General features: G+C 41.5%; 1 pseudogene; it reads right to left on the reverse strand.

Moving 5' to 3' along the window:
• Window positions 1-14,204: 14,204 nt before the first annotated feature.
• Window positions 14,205-14,816, reverse strand: LOC117719238 (phosphoglycerate mutase 1 pseudogene; annotated as a pseudogene).
• Window positions 14,817-18,582: the final 3,766 nt, after the last annotated feature.

The following is an 18,582-nucleotide window of genomic DNA, read 5'->3' on the forward strand; positions in this document are numbered from 1 at the left end:
TGATATAGCCTGAGTGGCCCTAGCACGCCCTCTTTCACTTCCATTTGATCGATGAAGAGCTCAAAGGGAGAAGCTTAATGTGACTCAGATTGGAAATGGTAGAGTCAGATCTTCAAAGCTGAATGCTCAGAACCTAAGCATTCTGTGATACGGTGACCAGACTTAAAAGAGGTACAGAGTCACAAAGGGAGACATAGAAGGATAGAATGGTGGGTGGCATGGAGCACACAGTAACAATGAAGGTGACAAGGACCAGGTTTTCTTGGGGATGACCCCATGGGTGCCTATTACGTATGGCTATCATACGTGTGACTTGCCTTTGACAGGTATCCAGAGTTCATTTCATCCTAACTTTCTGGATTATCCCTCCTTCCTGGAATAAAGTCAGGGTTTTTAATCACTGTTAGAAAATAAAGAACACTTTGTTTTGAGATTACAAAAAGCTCTGGCCTATAAAAATCACAAACTCTGGGCTTAATCTATTGCAGTGGTATGATTTTGGTAGTATCTAGTATAATCATCCACACAGTATGTTCCTATTCTCTTTGAAGTTTTCTCATCCCCGCTTCAGGCTGGGTTGCTGCTGCAGGTGGGTAAGGGATGTTAGCAGGCTTCACCTTGCCTCCTATGGATCAGGTCCTGCTTCTGATCCTTCTAGAATTAGCCTCCAGGGAGAGGGTATTTGGAGAAAGGTCACTTCACAGTAGTATTCTTCCATAGCCTCTGTACAATAGTAGGCTATTTTTTCTTATAGGAAGCTTTTCTGAGTTTTTCCTGAGACTTGTGCTCGAGATCTCCTGCAGTGTCCCCTAGACAGCAGCTGATCTCTTCTGATCAGTCACTATGATGACCCTCTTAGACCTGAAATTCAAGGTGATCCTCCCCTCTCCCACCCATGCATCCCCTCCAGGCTAGACTTTCGATTGAATGTAATTAAAGACAAAAGGCCATTCAGTTTTGTAGAACCAAACCCGCATGCCTGGAAGATGCTTACCTTTCTTCAATTGTTGACAGAGCACTGCATAGCATATTTTTATCTTGCTACCAGCAAGACAGAATTCAGTTTCTTTACTGTGTCTGAGAGCCTTCTATCCCTTACACTTTCCAAATTCTAGGTGATACTGGTGTTATGGTCCCTAAGGCACCCCATGAAATCTTTTCCCTTTGCTTCAGTATAAATGGAGATAGACTCCCCAGAGGTGGAAGATAGCAACACATACGCTACTGTTACAAGATTCCACAACTGCTCTGTTAAGTCTCCACTCGTGTCCTGGTGTACCCCGAAGAGCACAGTGTTAGTCAGAAGATGCTGGAGCAGATTCAGGCTGTCCTAGCTTTGAGTCCTCTTTGGAGAGCCCAAGTTCCATCTTTTTGAGGCAATAGTGTTTAGAACTTACCATTTTTGTTTCACTTTTTTGGGGGGAAGGGACTTTCTTAAAATCCAAGATGATATTTCTTTCTGTCCCTAGGGTTTGGGAAATTCTCTCTGGTTTGAAAACAGTGTTATAAAGGAACATTCATCTTGGACATAGCTTGCCTATGGGAGACGCTTGATTTCCTCAGTTTGCATGGATCTTCCGATTACACATTTCTTTACAGTTCTTGACTGGCTTTTCAGTATTCTGAGGCATTCCTATTTCTCAATCAGGATTTAACAGAAAGTAACACGGTGGAAGCATTTCTAGTTGAGTATGGTGATACCTGCCTCTAATTCCAGGGATGTAACTATGCTAGTTAAACACATTGAAATAGCAGGTATGCAAAACTATGAACTAAAACTTGGCCTCTGATTTCCTGTTGCTCTTAGCCTCCTTGGAGATACCAGCAGGAATACTTTCGATCAGTTCAAATGTTTCCCATTAGAACACTGCTATATTTTGTGTACTGCACCCTAATAATAAAAGTTGTATTACTTCAGACTACTTTGGATAAGTTGACATTAGGATTTTGATAGTAGTTTTTAACAATTACAAGATAACAGCAGCAGTAGGCATTACAATTTCACCTATACTGTGTTTAGAGGAGAAAATTAGTAAGAGAATGGATTCAGAACCCTTTCTTTCTTTCTTTCTTTCTTTCTTTCTTTCTTTCTTTCTTTCTTTCTTTCTTTCTCTCTCTCTCTCTCTCTCTCTCTCTCTCTCTCTCTCTCTCTCTCTCTCTCTCTCCTTCACACAAGCTAAAGCCAGTTGGGAAGAAGAAATCTTAGTTGAGAAAATGCCTTCCTCACATTAGTCTGCAGGCAAGGCTGTGGGACATTTTCCTGGTTCATGATGGATGTAAGCGGGCACATATCATTGTAGGTGGTGCCTTCTCTGGACAGGCAGTCCAGGAGTACATGAAAAATGCAGCTGGACCTGAGAGCAAGCAAGTAAACATTACTCCCCTGTGGCTTTTGTTTCATTTCTTGTCTCCAGGTTCCTGCTCTGACTTCATTTCATGATGGACTGTAAGTTGTCAGCTGAAATAACTTCCTCCTCAAGTTGCTTTTGGTCATGGTGTTTCTCACAGCAATAGAAAACAGACTGGAAGACTTATTATTTTGTAATATTGACTGGGTCTGTAGCATGTGTCCATGCCTAAGCGAGTCATTGGTAAGGTAATATTGGTAATATTAATGTGATTGGTAACATTGGTAATATTAATGTGATTGGCTCAGATGTGTCAAGAATGAGTTCTTAGGCTTGTGGAGGAGCCACAAACAATGTGTCCTCTCATTCCTGAAACAAGTTTCCTTAGCAGCAAAGAAAGTATGGGTGACTGCTGGTGATGTTGATGTCATCAGCTGGGCAATCACAGGGGTGACAGCACTGCTATGGAAAAATAATCTTTCATAGTCAGGGTTCTATTGCTGTGAAGAGACACCATGACCACAGCAACTCTTATAAAGGAAAGCATTTAGATGGGGCTGGCTTACAGTTTCAGAGACTTAGTGCATTATCGTTATGGTGTGGACCATGGTGACGTGCAGGCAGTCATGTTGCTGGAGAAGTAGCTGAGAGTTCTATGTCCAGATCTGAAGGCAGCAGGAAGAGCAGATGCTCTGGGCTTTGAAATGGGCTATTTGAAACCTCAAAGCCCACCCCCATGGACACACTTCCTCCAACAAGGCCACACCTCCTAATCCTTTCAAATAGAGCCACTCCCTGGTGACTAAGAATACAAATCTTTGAGCCTATGGAAGCCGGTCTCATTTAAACCACCCCAGAACCTATGGATCTTTATTAAGTTTACAGGAACAGGATTTTCTTTCATTTCTGACCCTGCCTTCTAGAAAGACCACTTTTCAAATCGTCATGCTATTGTCTATTGATGGGAAAAGATTGGCTTCCACACTGATCATAGCTGAGTTCACTTGTCTAGTAATTACCGGCTCTGTGACCATTGGCGATTTTCTATTCCTCACAGGCTTAGTTTTCTTATCTGTAAGTGGGAATAATAAATGCTGTACTTCGGAGTTTTCTGAGGACAGGAGAGTGTGCATACAAAGAGACCAGCATGCCATGTGCCAAGAACCTTCAGTAACATTCTTACCCTGAAGAATGTGGAATTATCTCATGGCGTTATCTAGTGTGCAGTACTCTTCTTTTCTTTGTCTTTCTTTCTCTTCTCCATTTTTTTTCTTCTCTTTTATTTATGTCTTTTGGAAATCTTTATTGGTAAGTTTATTAAATCATATCTAAGCCCAGCTACTGTTAGCCCCACAATTTTGGGACTGGAATGCCTCACACTCCATTACTCCTTCCCCTTGGTTCCTTCCTGCCTGGAGCTTCCCAGTGACTTAGAGTTCCTTGTAAGCATTGCTGGGGACATGGCATCTCTTTGCTGGCAGCACCTGAACTTAGTGTAAAAACTCTTAAGAGAGACAGCTTTGTCATTGCTCTCCTTGAAGACATCATCTGAGTAGTTGTCTTTCTTGGCTTCTGAGTTCTTAGCTCACAGGCTAGCGATAGCACTCTCTCACCTGTATCTTCTCCTCAGGGGCAGGATTCAGTTCCATGAGGCACCTTTTCTCCATTGCTAAGATGTAATCATTTCAATCTTTATCCTGGGTTTACTAATTCTAACCTCTTCCCCAGGTGGCCACTTTGAAAAGGAATTCTCACCTTCAATGCTGTAGTCACCAAGCTAGTAACATTATGGCTTTATGACTAGTTAATGATTTTAACTTTTAGAAAAACAGTTAATGTGCGTTCTGACTCAGGATTGGCTCCCGACCTCCACAAGTGTCTCCCCGGAGCGGAGCAGACAGGACTCTGAACACTCAGGACAACATAATAAATAAACAGGATGAGGAGCAGCTGCTCAAAGGAGCTGGTGTAGCACCAGAATAAACAGAATAATGCACAGATGTGAAGGAAATACATTCTGTTAAATGGATAAAGAAGCTATATCACATATAAGGGTATGTGAGCACTGTCACTGAGTGGTATATGATAGCGCCAGAAAGGATGCACATTTTGAGCTAGTGTGTCTCCATGACACTATTCATTGCGAATGAAAGTACTTTGTGGCCCCAAATATTGAGCTTTTTTATTTGTTTCACTCAGCACGACCTTCTCACGAGTGCTGTGGGTTCTGTGAAACCAAGGAGATTTTAGGATTAATAGGACTCAACATTATGGGGTAACCAAGTACTTCTGAATTGAATTTGAGGCCCACACCGCAGGAGATGATCCATGGTCGGTACTGTACACCCAGTGAAGGACCCAGGCCCTGGAGAAGAATGCACTGCTGTTGTTTAGCTAAATTGTCACGGCACTAAACCGCATTCTAAACAGTTGTGTTTCCAGCCATAGACAAATGCTGTTCACCTCCTCAATCAGAGAAGCTTCTCTTTGCTGTGAATGGTAGAGAGTGCAGCACTTCAGGGCTGCTCTGGATGCTTAAAAATTGTCAATTGAGTGCCCTGCTCTAAATAGGACACTTATGCCATCCTGTCCAAGGCTCGGGGAATATCACAGAGGAGGGAGTGGAAAGAAAATGAGAACCAGAAAGTAGAGAGAGGGGCTGTGAGATATGATCTTTGGGCAGGACATAGCTACTGCAAACATGAACTTATAGCAGCTGCAGTTGCCTATCCTGGGCCTGAACAAGATCATGCCTGGGAACAGGCGAGCATGGAGTGCAGAGGTGCTGATGGGACTCTACTTTTTGCTGAATTGTTTGCCACTGGTGGATTCTGGTGAAGAGATGGCCATTGACTTCTGCTGTGTGCCCGACAGTGAGCAATCCAGTCTGGAAAATTCTAAACCCATGGTCACAAAGGCTGCCCTGGTTAAACTCAGTGAGCCATAGAACAAAACAAAAAGGCATGAATATGGGAAATGAACTTGCAGGGAGAAAAGGGAGATGTCAGTGCTGGGACAGAGAAAAGAGAGGGTGGGGGTGAGAATAAGCAACACATTTTATATTTTATGAAATTGTCAATGAACAAATTTAATCAGTGAATGATAAAGCATTAATAAGCCTTAAGTAAATTGTCATATCCAGAAAACACGATTAGGTATTTGAGTTGGGTGGCAATTTTTGTGTGTAATGTATATGTGGATGTGTGTGAGTAATGTGTTATGTATGCATACTTGTGTATGTGTAGTGTGTTTGTATGTTTGGATTTTGTGTCTGTGTCTGTATGAGTGTGTGAGTAGTGTGTGGGTGGTGTATGCGATGTGTGTGTATATACATTATGTGATGTGTTTGTGTGTGGGGTATGTGTGATATGTAGTTTTGTGTGTGATGCGATGTCTGTTGTGTGTAAATGTGTGTGTGGTATTATGTGTGGTGTATTTGATATGTGTATACTTACATGTGATATGTTTGTACGTGTAGTATATGTGAAATGTGTGCTGTGTGTTTTGTGTGTGCATGTGATTTGTGTGATGTGTGTGTCTGTACGTGTGTGTATGTAATATGTGTGTGCATGATTTGTATAATGTGTGTGTGGTGTATGTTGTGTGTGTATTGTGTATGTGCATGTTTGTAGTATGGTGTGTGTGTTACTTCCGCTGTCTGACTACATCATCTTTGAACTGCATCTTCCTGAGGACAGATCTGAGGCTCATTTTAAGCAGATAGATGGTTTTGCTCTTCGTGGACCCTGTCTTTCCTCAACTTTTAGAGCTCAGAGAAATCCATTGAAATCACTAGCAGATACTGTCCATTTGTCTTCCCAGGCAGTAAGAAAACCCCTTGATTTAATGACTCTTACTGTTAAAGATTTCTAGTGAGAAGGCTTGCCCCTACAGTAGTAGCTTTTTGACTCTAGATTTCATGGAACAACTTCTCCAGGGAGACCTAAGTAGGGTCTTGGGGACAGAAGGGAGTGGTTATAGGTGACATGATCTACCAGCTTGAGAGGGAATAGGACATGCATCTCAGGGACCAGCCTGGTTCTTACTGGTAGCTGTGGTGTTGACTCCTTGTCATACCTTTACTCAAGCTTGGCAACATCAGGACCTAGATTGTCATTCCTCTATCTTTGTGAGCAATCATGTACTGGTTGGAATACAAGTGGAGAGGAGACAATTGAGGCTACAGATAGGCTCCTTGGAGAGATGCATGAACTTCTGCTTCAGACTAGATGCTCACAGTAGAGGTTTCTTTTGTCTCGATTTAGGAAAATTCATGGGGTTTTCCTCACTGGCTTTCTGAAAACTCTCCTAGGCTGCAAGGAACACTGGTTATTGCCAAGGCAGAGACATAGATCTGCCTTTCCTATTTACTGTGCTTTTGGAACTGATTCCAAGTTAAAGTTTGTTTTATTTCTGTTGTGAAGGTACCAATTAGTACCTGCCTATGGTATCCCCACAGCTGGTATGTCTAGATATCAGCTAAGTAGTTTGGCAAGCTGTAGTCACAGAAAACAAGGACACTTTGTATCTTTGGTGCCTCAAATCATGTTAGGAGCCTTAGAAAAACTCATCTGATCCAGTCCACACAACCACCTCTGGAGATAGGTATGTTGTCATTTTTGCCGTTGTTTTCTTACACAGAAAGAAATACAAGCTCACAGTGACAGTTTGTGCTCCTGTAACGGAATGTCATAGATTGGGTAGTTTGTAAACAGAAATGTATTTCTCAAGGTTCTGGAGGCTGCGCTTTCCAATATCAGGCGCAGGCAGAGTTGGTGTTGAATGAAGGACCATTTCCTGGGTAATAACCAATGCCTTTTTGCTGTGTTATCATATGACAGATCTCTGGGGTTTGTTTTTAAGAGCATTGACCACTATGAAGGCTTTGCCTGTCTTCAAGACTCAACTGACTCTCAACCCCAACCTGGAAGGGTTGAGATATCAACATGTGAATTCTGACGGGACACACGCATCATATGATTGTACATTACTCATTAAAGATTATGTCATTAGTAAGGGTTACAAGTGGAACTCCAACCTCGGTATGCTTGGGAAGGATTTACGAGAGCTCTTTACATGAGGCAGGTGGGAATCAAAGGGCTTTCCAGACAAAAATCTCTTTGTGTCCATTTCAATTACTCATTATCGAAGGAAGGCTAATGTGAGAGAAAGGTTATCTTTGCTCTGTTCTTAAGACAAACAGGATAAAATCCAATCAAACTTACTAGTCACTAACTCAATCAGGCTCGGTATTAGCCTGAGTGCTTCGAAGCACCTGATCTTATTTAATTTTCTTGGTATCTTGTAGGACGGTGATTGGGATCTCCATTTGTACAGGTAGGGTCACTGAAGTTCATTCTGAATTAATCTGAACTAGCTGCATGGGTCTGGTGTTGTCAAAGTCAGGTCCAAATTATAAGGGTTAATCTCTTCTGTGAGATCAACAGGCAGGGCTTGGTTCTTCATTGCTGGGAACAAATTGTTTCAAAACAATGGGACAAAAATTATATCATGTCATATGTCCACGTTTTCTTTTTGGGTTATGGATTCTGATGCTACACAGCAAAGTAAGTTCCCCACGAGATGGGAGGGCACAGCTGGAGCAGCACTGTGAGTGGCATCTGAATAGGTCAATTGGTGGTATCCATGTAAGACTGGCTCTTGGTTCTTCTTTATATCAATGCTGCTGGGACTGGAACATTTCCCTGTACTTGCATGCTTGGTGTCTGGGTTAGAAGGCTGGCACAGGTGGGTCTGTTTAAGCTTTTCTCTTTTAGCCTGGTCAGAGAATATGGTTAGCCTCTGGTTCTTCATCAGAAGTTACTTCAGGGTAGACTTCTTTTTTAAAATATAGTTTTTTATTATATATTTGTGTATGGGTGTTCTGCCTGCATGTATGTAAGTGTACAATATGTGTGCAATGCCCACATTGGCCAGAGAGGGCATTGGATCTTCTTTCTGATGTTGGAATTACAGATAGCTGTGAGCTGCCATGTGGGTACTGGGATTCAAACACTGGTTGGTCATTTGGAAGACCAACCAGTGCTTAAACACTGAGCCATCTGCCCAGCCCTAGTTGGAGAGCCCCAAGAAAACCCCCAGGAAACTCTGGGAAACGCTTCAAGTCTCATTACCAGGCCTTGAGAATCCCAGAGCATTTATCACGTTTTCTGTTTGTCAGAAAACTCATCAAAGCTAGAACAGTATCTCAAAGGGAAGAAAGGAGAATTAAATTTTCAATGGATGGATCAGCAAATAATTCACACCTCTGTTTTCATTGTGATAAAATTTACAATACATAGCTTGTGTCCTTTTGGCCATTTGTAAAGGTAACCATACATGTGTGATATTGTCACTCCAGTGCCAGCCTTCCACATTTCCAGAAGTTTCCACATTTTCTCCAGGCTGTAACTTTCTACCCTTTATATAGGGACTTCCATTCCTTCTCATTTCAGCCCCAGGTAGCTGCCTACACTTTCTGTCTTTATTAATTTGACTGTTTTGTATCTCATGGAAGAAGACCTATGTATTGGCCTGTTTGTTGATGGCTTAATTCACTTAGCTTAATTCTTTCAGAGTTCATCCATGTTGCACAGTATGTCAGAATTTCTCTTTAAAACCAGGGAACATTGTAGACATCTTTAATCTCCCACTGCTATTCAATTTCAAAGCCTCATTGGTCTGTGAGTAGTGGGAAGCCGAATAGAATTCTGTCATGGAAATATCTTCCTAGGCTTGACTTGTGGACTTGAGCTGAATTAGTCATGGCAAAATGGCTCAGACAGAACTAATAAAATGGGATTTGAGATTCTGTTTTACTCCTATTTTGTGATGTAAATGTAAACTCTAAGTAGATGGGTCTAGCTTAGAATGCTTTTATTGTTTGTAGGGAAATGTGCTGTGGGCATTTGACAAATTACCATTGCTGTGTTTACTTTCAGTTGCAAGTTGGAGGTATATTATGGGCTCAATGTTTGTATTTTCACCAAATTCGCATCACGGAACATAACTCCCTGAGTCATGGTATTAAGAAGCTGGGATCTTTGGAAAGTGATGAGGTCTTGAGGGTGGGGTTTTCATGGAATAGATTAGCACCCTCATGAAAGAGGTTCCCCCCAAATCTATTTGTATTGTTTCTTTCTCTAGGTGAGGACAATCAAAAGGCCATATCTATGAAGAAAGAGTCTCATTTGATTGCCCTGACCTTGGGTGTTCTTGTTACTAGACTCATTTCAACCAACCATTATTAATTGGCCAAAAATTACTTAGCCCAACATTATTTATTTATTTTTGTCAGTGCAAGCAGATTAAGACAGGGCATAGGAGGGAAGAGACAAAGTGAGTAGATTAGGATCTTAGTGTAAATACAGACTCTGAGTTACAGGATGGCAGAACTCGAAGTAAGCTTGGAGATCAGCTATTCTTTTTTTTCTAAAAAAATTTTTATTGGATATTATATTTACATTTCAGATTTTATTCCCTTACCCCATTCCCTGCCCCCCAGGAACCCCCTACCCCATCCCCCTCCTCCTGCTTCTATGAGGATTTTCCCCCACCTACTACTCTGCTCCCACCTCCCCACCCTCGAATACCCCCACACACACTTGGTGTCCAGCCTTCATGGGACCAAGGATCTCCTCTCCCACCTATGCCTGGCAAGACCATTCTCACCTACATATACAGATGGAGTCATGGGTCCCTCCCTATGTGCTCCCAGGCTAGTGGCTTAGACCCTGGGGAGCTCTGCTTGGTTGGTATTGTTGCTCTCCTTATGGGGCCACAAACCCTTTCAGCTCCTTCAGTCTTCTCTCTAACTCCTCCATTGGAAACCCTTTGATCAGATCAATGGTTAGCTGTGAGCACCTGCATCTGAATATGTCAGACTCTGGCAGACCTTTAAGGAGACAGCTATATCAGGCTCTTGTCAGCATGTACTTCCTGACATCCACATCAGCATCTACCTTTGGTGACTGCACATGGGATGGATACCCAGGTGGAATGGTCTCCAGACGGACCCTCCTTCAGTTTCTGTCCCACACTTTGTCTCCATAATTGCTCCCTTGAGTATTTTGTTCTTCTAAGTAGGACCTAGGCATCCTCACTTGGTCTTCCTTCTTCATGAGCTTCATGTGGTCTGTGAGTTGAATCTTGGCTATTTCAAGCTTTTGGGCTAATATCCACTTATCAGTGAGTAAATGTGTGTTCTTTTGTGATTGGGTTATCTCACTCAGGATGATATTTTCTAGTTCCACCCATTTACCTAAGAATTTCTCGAATTCATTGTTTTTAAGCTGAGTAATACTACATTGTGTAAATGTACCACATTTTTTTGTATCCATTCCTCTGTTGAAGGACATCTGGGTTCTTTCCAGCTTCTGGCTATTATAAATAAGACTGCTATGAAAATAGTGGAGCATATGTCCTTGTTATATGTTGGGGCATCTTCTGGGTATATGCTCAGGAGTGGTATAGCTGGGTCCTCAGGTAATGCTGTGTCCAATTTTCTGAGGAACCACCAGACTGATTTCCAGAGTGGTTGTACCAGCTTGCAATCTCACCAAAAAATGGAGGAGTGTTCCTCTTTCTCCACATCCTTGCCAGCATCTACTATCACCTGAGTTTTTGATCTTAGCCATTCTGAGTGGTATGAGGTGGTATCTCAGGGTTGTTTTGATTTGCATTTCCCTGATGACTAAGAGTGTTGAGCATTTCTTAAGGTGCTTCTCGGCCATTCGAGTTTCCTCAGTTGAGAATTCTTTGTTTAGCTCTGTACCCCATATAGGGTTATTTGGTTGTCTGGAGTCTAATTTCATATAGTTACTGATACAAAAAAATATTCAAAAAATATTCAATCAAAAATATTCCCATTTTATAGTTACTGATACTGAGACATGGCTTCGGCCTCCTCATTATCTGATTTTGAGTTGAATGATAGCACTTTGTGTTAGGATCCTATGTCTTAAAAGAAAAAAGTCACATGCACATTTAAAGAAGTTCCAAAACAGAACAAAAAAAACCTTACTAATTTTCTAGGTGAGAACTAGAGACCAGCCCTCCTAATTTCCAGCATCTCTAATTACTAAACTACATGGGTTGTTTATTTATTTTTTAATGTGTGTATGTGTGTGAAAATAAAGGTGTGTGAATTCCATGATAAGACTATAGAGGTCAGAGGACAACTATCAGGAGCTGGCTCTCTCTTGCCACCCTGTGGGATCAAACTCAGGTTGGCAGCTTCTACCAGCTGCACCATCTCTCTGGCTCCACATCTGGGTTTGAATGACTTATGATTTTTGATGCCCTGAGCCAGGTCTCATAAGACACTTGGTTTTGAGCTTCTCTCTGTGTCTTTCCATTATCCCAGGATTTATAATAGTTAACAAGACTATATAAGAGAGTGTGAAGGAAGTAGCCTTCGGACATGAAAATGACCTTGGGCTAGAACACGGAAGTAGGCTCAGATACTTTGGTCATCCTGATAAGCCCTTAGAAACAGTTCGAGGAATTAGGTTTAATGCCTTGTTTGTTCTTTGCCTATTTGTATTTATTGCCTTGCTTGTTTGTGGACTATTTGCATTTATTGTATCGCTAGACCCTCAACCTAGAACTGACCTCAATGCATGCATGTAATTAAAATGGTATAAAAGCATAAAGGAGGAGGGGGGAAGGGATAGGGATTTTTAGGGAGGGGAAATGGGGAAAGAGGATGACATCTGAAGTGTAAATAAATAAAATATCTAATAAAAAATTAAAAAAAGGGAGTGTGAAATATCTCTCACTAATTTGCATGATCCTATGTATAGCTATACCTCATGTACTTTGTAGGTATAAAATCTTTCAGGATCATCAGGCAAGATAGCTCAGCAGGTAAAGGTGCTTGTTGCCCAACGGTGCACTGAGACCTGTTAATCCCTGTAGCCCATGTTTACTCATGGAAGGAGAGTGCCAACATCATGAAGTTGTTCTCTGACCTTCATACACGTACTGTGGCATGAGTGCCCCCTACTCACTCACTCAAAATAATAATAAAATAAAAAAAAAAACACTTACAAACTCTCCAAAGAGTACTGCAATCATAAAAATATTCCCATTTTATAGTTACTGATACAAAGATTCATAATTCAAGTGCTCTGACCACCTTGGGTAAAGTAGGAATAGAAGGACAGAGATGTTAAACATGCCAGCATCATAAAAAATGTCAGAGTCGAAACAAGGACTCACAGTAGAACTGCTCTGTCCTCATTCCATTGTCATATGCAATGGTTTCTGTGTTCAACCTCTTTGAACATCAGAGCTCTCTGTGATCTTGGCTTCTCCCTTCATACTGCATCACAGTGTTCCAGAGCCTGAGAAAAGCTTTCTCTAGTAATTGTCATGCCATCAGAGTCAGTAGACAATTAAAGGTTTCTTTGTAGAGGGTGAAACTGGCTGCATGTTGGAGGAAGAGTGATGTGCTGTTTAAGGTAGCTATTTTGATGACGAGTTTCTTTCTCCATGTTTATTTTCTTTGGTTGAGAATGGACATAAGCTATGAATCTAGATGTCAGCGATATGCAGAATCCAAGTGAGCCACTTAGTGATGTGGTAGCAACTATTTCTGGGCATCTGAAGAGACTTATAGTGTCAGCATCATGAATGACTGTTCTTGCAAGGATGTTTTTATAAGACAAGAGGAAGGGGTCCCTCAGAAGAAGCCTAGTCATGAAAACAAAAGGTTTGATATCTTGCCATTCTAACTGCTTCATAACAGACTTTCTATAAGTCACCAAAGTCTGAATCTCTTTACTTGAAGATACAATGCCAGTTTAATACTTAGGAACCCTGGATTTGACTTTTAGGTGCTTCATGAGACTGGAGGAGGGCTCTTGTACTTCAGTCTGCAGGGCCTGTGATTCAATGGTTTACCTATACTCAGTAGGTGTTCAAAAAATATTGGGTAGGAGATGAAAGAATTGTGACTTGCTCTAAACTAGGTATTGCAGGTGCCAACAGTGGAGATTATAGACTGTCCTTGCTTATGACCCTCATTCTTCCAGGGATTCACAGAGTGGGAGATAAGGAGATAAGGAGAAAGAATGACAAATGCCAAAATTCACCTTAGCTGTCAAGAGAAGGGAGGGTTAGAGAGCATACTATGTTATTAGTATTTGCCTTCATCAAATCAGTATTATCTTTTATTCTAGGACTATTGAGAGCTCCAGTCTCTCTCATCCCATTACTACTACTACTGCTGCTGCTGCTGCTGCTACTACTACACATCACTCCCTTATTATATGATCTGGAAAGAGATTTAACAGCTATGCCCCAAACAAGTTCTGAACCCACATGGTAGGGTCAAGCATCTGGAAGATGGTTCACACAATGAGAGACAAAATCTTGCACATGATCAGAGGACACTTCACATCTACAAAACAGAGTAAAGGTATCCTAACACACAGCAAGACATTCCTGCCCCCTTGAGGACAAGGACTTTACCCCATGGCTTATGTTCTGTTGACCATATGGGACTTATTTCAGCTACCATTTGAAACCACAGAGAGCATTTTGTGTGCTGCTAAGTTTAATGTTTTATTTTCGGTAAAAGTAAATGTAACCTACAGGACTGACAGGATTGACCCCAACCTTCTGAGGTCAGCTATTTCTTTAGAGTCAGAGAGGAAGTATCTATTAAATCACCATGCAAGTTACTTTCTGAATGACAACAGCCTCCTGTTCTCTAACTGCAGAAGAGTGCAGGACAGGCTCCAGGAACAATACTATGCTGCAGCTTCTCCTCATCAGTCATGAGGAGCATGGTTCCTCTCTGAGCTCTTCCTAAGCAGACCCTTAACAAACAAGGGCGATGGAAAACTATAGTTACTGCCTCTTGTCCAATTTATAGACAATGGGAAATCCAGATGGCAGGTTCAGCTCCATAACAGCCTCTTCAGAGAGACCCTCTAGATGCTTGATGTTGCCCCGAAGGTGTTGGCATGGGCCATAATCAGTACTCTTTCTCCCTTGATCTGGGGGACAATTTCTTCAGTCCAGAAGGGCAATGCTCTGGCAATAGTGTCCTTCAGGTTCTCACAGGAGGGTAGCTTGTCCTCAGTATGGTCTGCGTTCCTTACTGATATTTTCATAGAAGGGATGACTGGGCTCTATTGGAAGATTGTCTCCAGCTCTTACCTGCTCCTCACCCCGCTCACCAGCAGTACCTCCTTTATCAAGACCAGTCAGACACCATCGTGTCACTCACTGAGGCACCAGCTCCTGGCTACTGGCAGCCACATCTGTGAGGCACCAGCTCCTGGCTACTGGCAGCCACACCTGGAGTTCCCAGAGGATCCAGAGTACTCTCTTCTACATGGAGGTGAAGCAGATGTCAAATTTATAGCTGGCATCTCCCAATGCTTGCCTGCTGTACTTCGCCTCCAAGCTGTTCTCTGGGTTCCATGTGCTCTTGCTGTGCAGGACCAGCACCAGCATATAGTCGGCATGGCTGTGGCAGGGGCTACTGCAGTGACTCTCATCCCTTTCCTCCTCTTCTTCCTCCTCCTCCTCCTCATCATCATCATTTTCATAATCTTCATCATCATCATCTTCATCATCATCATCATCATTGTTCAGTATTATCCAGCAATGGAACCTAAAGCCTCATGCATGTTAGGCAATCGTTCTATGACTGATCTACATCCCAGACCCAGTTATTACATAATAAAATGTTTATAGTCAATATTTTGAGCTGAACTTAGAATTCACATCTTGTGAAGGTCAAGATTCCACTAGAACATGATTAAGTGAACAAGTACATTAATGGAATGGGCGACTCCGCTCAGATTAGTCACCCTCACTGAAGGAAGTGTGATGAGGAAATGGCTTGAATTCCTTCCTCATCCATTTCTGATATGGCGACTGATGGCCTGCTTTTAGTTTTTTTTCTGACATGAAAAAAGTTCATACCAAAAAGGACAATATGGGAGAGAAAATGGTTTTTCTGAGAAGCTGTGATGCTTCAATTTATGGGCCAATTTGCCTAGACAATGGACGCCCAGAAAACTGCTTAAAATTTCTTCTGGATGTGTCTGTGAGGGCATTACTGAATGTGATTAGAACTGAAGTTAGTAGACAGGGTAAAGCAGATCATTCTCCATCCCAACACTGATAAGTGGACCTACTCTTCCATACCCTTGGAGTTCTAAGTAGAATATAGGACATAGGAAGGAGAGAACCACTCTCTCTGCTTCACTGTTTTTGACATAACTCCTCTGTATGAGAACTAGCACCTAGGCTATTGGCTTGCTGCTCTCAGGTCTCCTGGCTCTAACTGGAATTGTATCCCCAGGTAGCTCTCCAGTGTATAGGCTGTGGATCACAGGACTGACTTCTCACCATCTGCATTACGAGAAACTGTTCTCCACCAAGGATTTGACTTCTCTGGATAATCTTGGTCCATGTAGAACCTTATATGTAAGTGATGGTTGATACTGATTGTCAACTTGACAGGATCTGGAATCACACACAAGACAAGTCTTTGGGTATGTCTGGGAGAGATTTTCTTGAGGTAGAAAGACTCATCTCGATTGTGGGTAGCACCATACCAAATGCTGACATCCTGGACTGAATGAAAAAAGACAAGCCTTCTGCTAGCACTTATTGGTTTGTGTATCTTGACTACAGAGACAATGTGACCTAAGTAGTCTTCCTATTACTGTGGTCCACCAAGATGAGCTGGTTATTTTCCCATTAACTGAAAGCCAAATAAACCTTTCTTTCCTTGAGTTGCTTCTTGTCAGGCATCAAGCACCATGGGAATTAACTAAATGCACACATGGGGAGAGGCAGTAAACGGGAACTGTAGTGAATGGGCTCTAGTTAGTGTCAGAACTGGCTTCTAATCCTAACCTTTCTAATGACCAGATATGTGACCTTGGGCAAGCTACTCAACTCTCCTGAGTACCCTAGCTGCATTTTCTGCAAAACAAGCATCACATTCATAGTAGAGGTTTTCGTTTGCCACACAACATCCACATGACCTTTTATGCTTTATAATCAGTCTCCGGTCCCTACCTAAGCCAATCACAGCAATAGTTTGGGAATGCTTATGGAATGCATTCCTGGTCAAGGAGACACACACACATTTTTGTTTGCCAGTGCATCTGGATATGAGGTTTGGAGTGATTGTGATCATGCTGTGGCCTCAAGGAGTCAGGGTGCCTGAGCACAGTAGAGGTGATGAAAAAGCATTTAGGCCATTTCTTAGTGGCACCAGCAAATTAACCAATCACAAAGGAACCTACCTCTGGACTTCCTGTGTTATTAGAACTATTTTTTTTTATGGGTTAAACTCTGTTGGATGGCCTTTCTGTCTCCTAAAATTGAAAGACTCTTAAGCCATACACTCAGTGTTGTTTGAGTTCCGTGGGTAGTAAATAAATTAGCCCATATAAAAGCCTTCACACATGGCTTGGCATTCAGTAAAGAATCAATAAATCTTAGCTTTAATATAAATATGACAAAACCCATTATGTTCACCACTGGGGATGGTTTAAGTATAATTCTTGTTTAATTCAGTTTTTCCAGAAGATTTTACAAGACAGGAAAATAAAAGAGGTGATTTTTATTTATCTTCACAGTTATCACTAAACTGTCCCAGAGGGTTGTATCATTTTTACTGTGACCAGCAAACATGGGAAAGTGCCTCTTTTACTTTATTCTAGTTGTGATAATTAACTTTGATCACCAACTTGACTGTATTATGAAATCCTCAGGGCATTAGAGAGGTACATCTTTGGGTGTACCTCTATGTAGATGTTTCCAGAAAAGATTAACTGGTGGGGGTCCTTCTACCATTTCACTTGGTAAAGACATGGGCTGAGAGAAAAGGTTAAGATGAGAAACCCAACTGAATGCTTCTATTGTTCTTTTGCCTCCAGATTCACAGAGGTGAGCACATAGTCTTTCTGCTGGCCCCAGCAATAGGTCCTACCTTTGTCACTCCTCTACTCTGATGGGCTGTATCTCTTGTTCTTGAGTTAAAAGATGTCCTTTCTCATGGCTGTCTCCTGTAGTGAATTTAGTCATAACATCAAACAAAAATTTTTTTACTAGTATTTGGGATTATGATTTAAAACAAAAATTTTCCCAGTAAGCAAATTAGGAAATCACTTCAATTTTGTGTTTCTGACTAGAAGGTCTTTAAAATAGTGTCCTGATGTCAAAATATTCTGATGTTGGCTGAGGTTCCATTCCAAAGTGCTTCCTAAAATGTGCTATAGGCATTTAGGAAGGTACTTCCCCTATTCCTCAGTAATATATAATAGTTTTATAGTCTAAACAATAAAAGGACTGGCATCATTTGTCTTTGTGTTATACTGGGTTGTCTAGAATTTCCTGGGTGTATTTCATCTCAACTTTTGAGTTCTCTTAGTGTTTGGAACAGAAAAATGATTGGTAGCCAACACCATGGGTGGAGTCTCCTTACCAGTGCTCTTGCTAATTTATGTGAAGCCCCAAGATGCTGTGTTTCAGAACATTTGTCTACATGAATAATCTGAGCCAACGCCAGTCAGCATGTTGGTTCCATCTAATGACTAAATATTGTATGCTTTCTCCACCCTGATGTTTTTGTCAGCTGAGCAAGAGTAAGCTAGGATTCAAAATGGCAAAATAAGCATGACATGATTACAATAGTATAAATAGGAGAGAGTGATAGCTTGGCTAGAAAAATAGTCATAGGAGTAGGAAAAATAAGATGATCTGAATTCGTTTAAATTGGGAATATGTATTATTTTAATATAATTAAATTAATACATATTAAGAGTATATATGTACTTATATAACTTTCATAAATGTCTCTTTTTTAAAAAAGCAGTTTCTTTTTTTTTTTTTTTGAGATTTTAATTTAAGTAGAACACTTCTCCCTTCCCTTTCTTTCTAAATATAATATGATCAGTCCATGCAATGTACCTTGCATGTATGTTTTCAGGGATGACTGATTGATTCTGGGTGACCAATTGGTGTGCTCTTCCCTGGAAGTCCACCCATTCCACTCCCGGCTTTTCTCAGTTGTTTATAGATCTCTGTGTAGAGGCCTCATGGCCTTTTCCACATCCAGTTTGGCAAGCTCATTGCTGTCATCCTTGTTCATTCGTGTTTGAGCAGTCACAGCAGTGAGACTTTATGGGTATAGTTGCTGCTATTACTAGTAGACACAAGCTCCCGTAAAACTCTTGGATCCTTTAGCTCTTACAAT

Source organism: Arvicanthis niloticus, chromosome 13 (genome assembly GCF_011762505.2).
Source record: "Arvicanthis niloticus isolate mArvNil1 chromosome 13, mArvNil1.pat.X, whole genome shotgun sequence".
Lineage (NCBI taxonomy): Eukaryota > Metazoa > Chordata > Mammalia > Rodentia > Muridae > Arvicanthis > Arvicanthis niloticus.